Source organism: Scyliorhinus canicula, chromosome 13, assembly GCF_902713615.1.
Source record: "Scyliorhinus canicula chromosome 13, sScyCan1.1, whole genome shotgun sequence".
Classification (NCBI taxonomy): domain Eukaryota; kingdom Metazoa; phylum Chordata; class Chondrichthyes; order Carcharhiniformes; family Scyliorhinidae; genus Scyliorhinus; species Scyliorhinus canicula.
This window is the reverse complement of record NC_052158.1, coordinates 145940475-145946474: the sequence shown is the minus strand read 5'-3', so window position 1 is coordinate 145946474 and position 6000 is coordinate 145940475.

Sequence of the window (6000 nt, the reverse complement as noted above, 5' to 3'; positions counted from 1 at the left end):
AGCCTGGGCTCAACGAGGGTGCTCTTTCCAAGGGCCGGTGGAGACTCGATGGGCCGAATGGCCTCCTTGTGCACATTAAAATTCTATGAAGGGGCAGCACGGTGGTACAGTGGTTAGCATTGCTGCCTACAGCGCTGAGGACCTGGGTTCGAATCCCGGCCCTGGGTCACTGTCTGTGAGGAGTTTGCACATTCTCCCCATGTCTGCGTGGGTTTCGCCCCCACAACCCAAAGATGTGCAGGTTAGGTGGATTGGCCACATTAAATTGCCCCTTAATTGGAAAAAATAATTGGGTACTCTAAATTTATTTATTTTTAAAAAATTCTATGAAGGACTAGGATCTGCAGTGCGGGGCACTAAAAAGGTTGGAAAATAGGGAAGAAATGGCCAGGTAATTCAGGAATCACCATTTGGCTACTGTCAAGGTTGGGGTGGAGAGCTAGGAGGGTAGATATGGAAAGCGACTGAGAAGACAAGGAGAACGTAGGGAGCGGTAAGTAACAGGTGGAACGTATCGAGCTGAGGAAAGCAGGAAGTTCAGAAGAGCACAGACCACAGTTGCATAAATTAAATTGACAAGACTGCGAGAGAAAGATTTCCTACGATATGACTTTTCTTTGTCTGACGGAGATAACGCTAAACTGCAAGGGAGATGCAAAGAGAAATAGGCGTGACAGATGGATTATAATATGGGGGAAGTGTGAAATCATCCATTATCCTGGGAGGTACAGAAAAGCAGAATATTTAAGAGGGGAAGAAACATCAGTATTTGGAGACAAAAGTTAACATGCAGATACAGCAAGCAATTCAGAAGGCGTTTATTGCAGGAGGGTTGAACTATCAAGAATAAGGAATCCTTGCTGCAATTATCATGGGTATTGGTGAAACTACATCTGGAATACTGCATATATACCTGCTTCAGAGATGGGTGTACCAGAATGTTTCCTGGGATGAGAAGGCTCTCTAGTGAGGAGAGATTGAGTACAACATGCCTATATTCTCTGGAGTTTAGGAAGAGGTGAAATTTATTAAATTCTTAGAAGAGCTTCACAGGGTAGGTTCTGAAGAGGCCGTTTGCTCTGGCTGGAGGGTGTAAAACCAGGGGTCCCGGTCTACAAATTCAGAGTCAGCAGAAATTCCTTCACTCAAAGGGCCGTGAATCTTTGGAAATCTCTCAACCTCCGAAGGGAACGAACGCTGTCAATGAGCCTTTTGTTCAGCCAAATCAGGTGGCATCAGCCATGTCCTATTGAACGGTGGAGCAGGCTCGAGGGGCCGCATGGGTTAAACCTGGTTCTATTTCTTCTGCTGTTAACAGAAGAGGGACCCAAGGGCAGCATAGTGGCACAGCGGATTGCACTGGGACTGCGACGCTGAGGACCTTGGTTCAAATCCCGGCCCTGGGTCACTGTCCGTGTGGAGTTTGCACATTCTCTCCATGTCTGCGTGGGTTTCACCCCCCAACCCAAAGATGTGCAGGGTGGGTGGATTGGCCACGCTAAATTGCCCCTTAATTGGAAAAAAATAATAATTGGGTACTCTAAATTTAAAAAAAAAACAGAAGAGGAAAAAAAAAATGAAATGAAAATCATTTGTCACGAGTAGGCTTCAATGAAGTTACTGTGAAAAGCCCCTAGTCGCCACATTCCGGCACCTGTTCGGGGAGGCTGGTACGGGAATCGAACCGCGCTGCAGGCCTGCGCTGGGTCTGCTTTAAAAGCCAGCTATTTAGTCCAGTGAGCTAAACCAGCCCCAGGAAAAGGAGCAGGATTTAAAATCTTGAATATACTTTGGCTCTATCGAGATGAGTGCTAAGACAGCGACCATAAAATGTTTGGCACAAGAGGAAATCGAAACTCCTATTGCAAGTTTTAACAAATCGAGGCGATGCAGGTTACGTTTGCAAATGACGGTGAGTCACAGGCCATCCAGCACCAGGAACTTGCTCCAGTATTTGTGGCTGATCTAGCCGTGATCTCAACACCTTCCCGTTCATCTCTCTCTCTTCCCCCCCCAAACCCTCGGCTTCCTTATTGATCAAAAATCTATCCCAGCTTTGAACAAATTCAATGAGTCAGCTTTCTCTGCTGCCTGGGAAAGATAATTCCACAGATTAGTGACCCTTGGAGAAAATAATTCTGACCCTCGATCTTAAATGGGGAAGTGCTGTGATTTTTAAAAACTGTGTTCCTGAGGGCTTCATGTGGTGCAGTGGATAGCACTGGGACTGCGGCGCTGAGGACCCCGGTTCGAATCCCGGCCCTGGGTCACCGCCCGTGTGGAGTTTGCACATTCTCCCCGTGTCTGCGTGGATTTCACCACAACCCAAAGATGTGCAGGGTAGGTGGATCGACCATGCTAAATTGCCCCTTAATTGGAAAATATATATATATAATTGGGCACTCTAAAAAATTTTTAAAAATTGTTCCTGGGTCAAGATTCCCTCACATGGGGAAACAGCCTTTCAGCATCGACCCCTGTCAAGTCCACTCAGAGGTTTGTTGTTTTTTTAAAAATAAATTTAGAGTACCCAATTTCCCCCCCCCCCCCCCCCCCAATTAAGGGGAAATTTAGCATGGCCAATCCACCTAACCAGCACATCTTTGGGTTGTAGGGGTGAAACCCAAGCAGACATGGGAAGAATGTGCAAACTCCACACGGACAGTGACCCAGGGCCGGGATTCGAAACCGGGTCCTCAGTGTTGTAGGCAGCAGTGCTAACCACTGTGCCACCCTCACTCAGAATTAGAATTTACGTTTCAATAAGATCACCTTTCATTGTTCTAAACTCCAATAGTAGAAGCTAAAACCTCTCCTCGAAATAGAGCCCTTTCATTCCAGGAATGAGTCAAGTGAACCTTCTCTGAACTGCTTATATTCAGATTACATCCTTTCTTAACGGAAAAGACCAAAACTGTACACAGTACTCTAGGTGTAGTCTCACCAATGCCCTGTACAATTGTAGAAAAACTGTTCCACTTTTATACTCAATTCCTCTGGCAGTAAACACCAATATTTCATTTGCCTCCCTAATTACTTGCACACCAACTTTTTGTAATTCACGTATCAGGACAGTCAGGCCCCTTCCACACCGGAGAGTTCTGCAGTCTCACTCCATCTAGGTACGCTGCTTTTCTATTCTCCCTGCCATGGACACGTTCACATTTTCCCACAACATACTCCATCAGACAATATTTTGCCCACTCGACACAGTAGCGCCTAGGACCCGGATTCGATTCCGGCCCTGGGTCACTGACCGTGTGGAGTTTGCATATTTCTCCCTGTATGTGTGTGGGTCTCACCCCCACAATCCAAAACGATGTGCAGGGTAGGTGAATTGGCCACGCTAAATTTCCCCTTAATTGGAAAACAAAATTGGGTACTCTAAAAAAAAATTTTTATGGTTTTCTTTTGCCCCTTCAACCTACCCAAATCCCTCTGTAGACACTTGACCATTTACTTTCCTATCTTTCTTTGTGTCATCAGCAAATGTAGCTCCCATACTTCCAGCCCCTTCATCGGAGTCATCACTTATAGACTAAATAGTAAAATTGAGGCTCTAGCACTGATCCCTGTGGCACTCCACAAGTTAAGAGCTTGTTAACCCAAAATAAAAGACCCATTTATCCTTACTCTCTGCTTGCTGTTAGTCAATCCAAGAATACCAACAGACAGTAGGCACAGACAAGGATTTGCATGTTTCCCTTAGGTGCAAGAGGAGAGTAATCTTTGAAGAATGGATAAGCATACCCAGTGTTATCTGTTGAGCAGCATGAAGGTCGAGGTCTTATTCAGGCGTTGCAGGACTGACAGTGGTGAACCCCAAGGACTTGCATGCAAAAGGAAACTTATAAATGCAGAACTGAATCAGAAAGAGGGAATTAGGACTGGGCTGATGAATTAAAGGAAATCTGAAGGAACAGCAAGAAGTTAATTTTGTAAAGCAGCAATGGTTCAAATTTGCAACTTCCCCCTTGAATGTTAATTCACAAGTCTCAACTTCCAACATCTAAAAACAAGGGTGAAGTGCTTTCAATGGAAGCATTATGCACCTGATTAAAAGGCATCTCTCATTAAAACTCAATTATATCAATACATCAAATTTCAGTTACAGATAAGGTCATCTCTGGTCACTCATCACATCTGCACCTTCCAAACCCCCAGTGCAACCTATTTCTGTCATCACCCCTTGAAACAACCATCTCCAATTCACTTACAAAATCTCCAACTGCCGAGCTTTTCTGTCCTCCATTCGCTGTCGCATTTCTGCGGTTACTGATTTGATAAATCACACCCTCACCTCCGCATTTGATACCCTTGTCCACAATAAACCATTATTCTCTCTCTCTCGCCCCAGCTTGTCCCCAGTGCAGCCCTCATGTCCACTCCCTCAAGTCTTAAGAACACAGACGAAGAGGCCATGCTGGACACTGGCTGGGTCATCCAGCGCAGATCGGGCTGCATTGGGTTCTATTCTCATCTGCTAAACCCGATCAGTATTCAGGCAAAGATAACCCCCAGCTGTTTCTCGACTGCTTCACCACCTTCTTAAACTCGACCAATAAAAGTGCAAGAAGCCCATGAACTTTTTGTCAGGAAGTTCGAGACCATTCGATCTGCTGCCTTTGCCAGGTCCCTCCCCCTTCCTTCCACTAGCCTGCGTGGCCAAATTTCCTATCATGGTCTCCCATGCCCCAGCTCTGGACTTGCATCGTTCTCTGGCTTCTCCCCCATCTCCCCCTCATGTCCTCTCTGAGCTCATTATATACAAGCCCCACCGACTCCTCGATCCGTTTCCCACTAATCTGATCAGGCAAATTCCTCTCCTAGTCCCCATGTAAACGATTCTCTTGTCAGGTGTTGATCTTTACCTATTAAAGAAAATCTGGGCAGCAGGGTAGCATGGTGGTTAGCATAAATGCTTCACAGCTCCAGGGTCCCAGGTTCGATTCCCGGCTGGGTCACTGTCTGTGCGGAGTCTGCACGTCCTCCCCGTGTGCGTGGGTTTCCTCCGGGTGCTCCGGTTTCCTCCCACAGTCCAAAGATGTGCGGGTTAGGTGGATTGGCCATGCTAAATTGCCCGTAGTGTCCTAATAAAAGTAAGGTTATGGGGGGGGTTGTTGGGTTACGGGTATAGGGTGGATACGTGGGTTTGAGTAGGGTGATCATGGCTCGGCACAACATTGAGGGCCGAAGGGCCTATTCTGTACTGTTCTATGTTCTACTCTCCTCAAATACTCTTGCCCCTCCCTCCAAGGACATGTCTTTACCTCCCAAATCCATTCCATCTTTCCTGGAACTCCATGTTTGACTCCTTCCAATCAGGTTTCCACCCCATCACAGTGCTGAAACAGCTCAGATCAAAGTCACAAAAGGTAGACTTTCCCTCAGTGTCTTTCTTGATCTGTCTGCTGCCTTTGACACATCATCGCCCCCTCTACTCTTGCCCAGCTGGAGGGGTTGGGCAGAGGGGGACAACTTCTCTCATCTGGCTCCATTCTTAAATAATTGCCCCCAGAGTATCACCTGCAATAGCTTTCTCTTCCTGCTCCTGCAGTTATGTCTGGTGTCCAAGGATCCATCCTTAGCCCCTCCTATTACTCATCTCCATGTTGCCCCTCAGTGACATTATCCAAAAGCAGTTTTCGCATGTACACTAACGACGCCCCTTCTCTCAACTCTTCTACTGCTGCTAAATTATCAAACTGCACATAGAATCATAGAATTTACAGTGCAGAAAGAGGCCATTCGGCCCATCAGGTCTGCACCGGCTCTTGGAAAGAGCACCTTACCGAAGTCAACACCTCCACCCTATCCCCATAACCCAGTAAACCCACCCAACACTAAGGGCAATTTTGGACACTAAGGGCATGGCCAATCAACCTAACCTGCACATCTTTGGACTGTGGGAGGAAACCGGAGCACCATTCATTCATGTCAAGAGGGGTAGAATACAAGACCAGGGATGTACTTCTGAGGCTATATAAGGCTCTGGTCAGA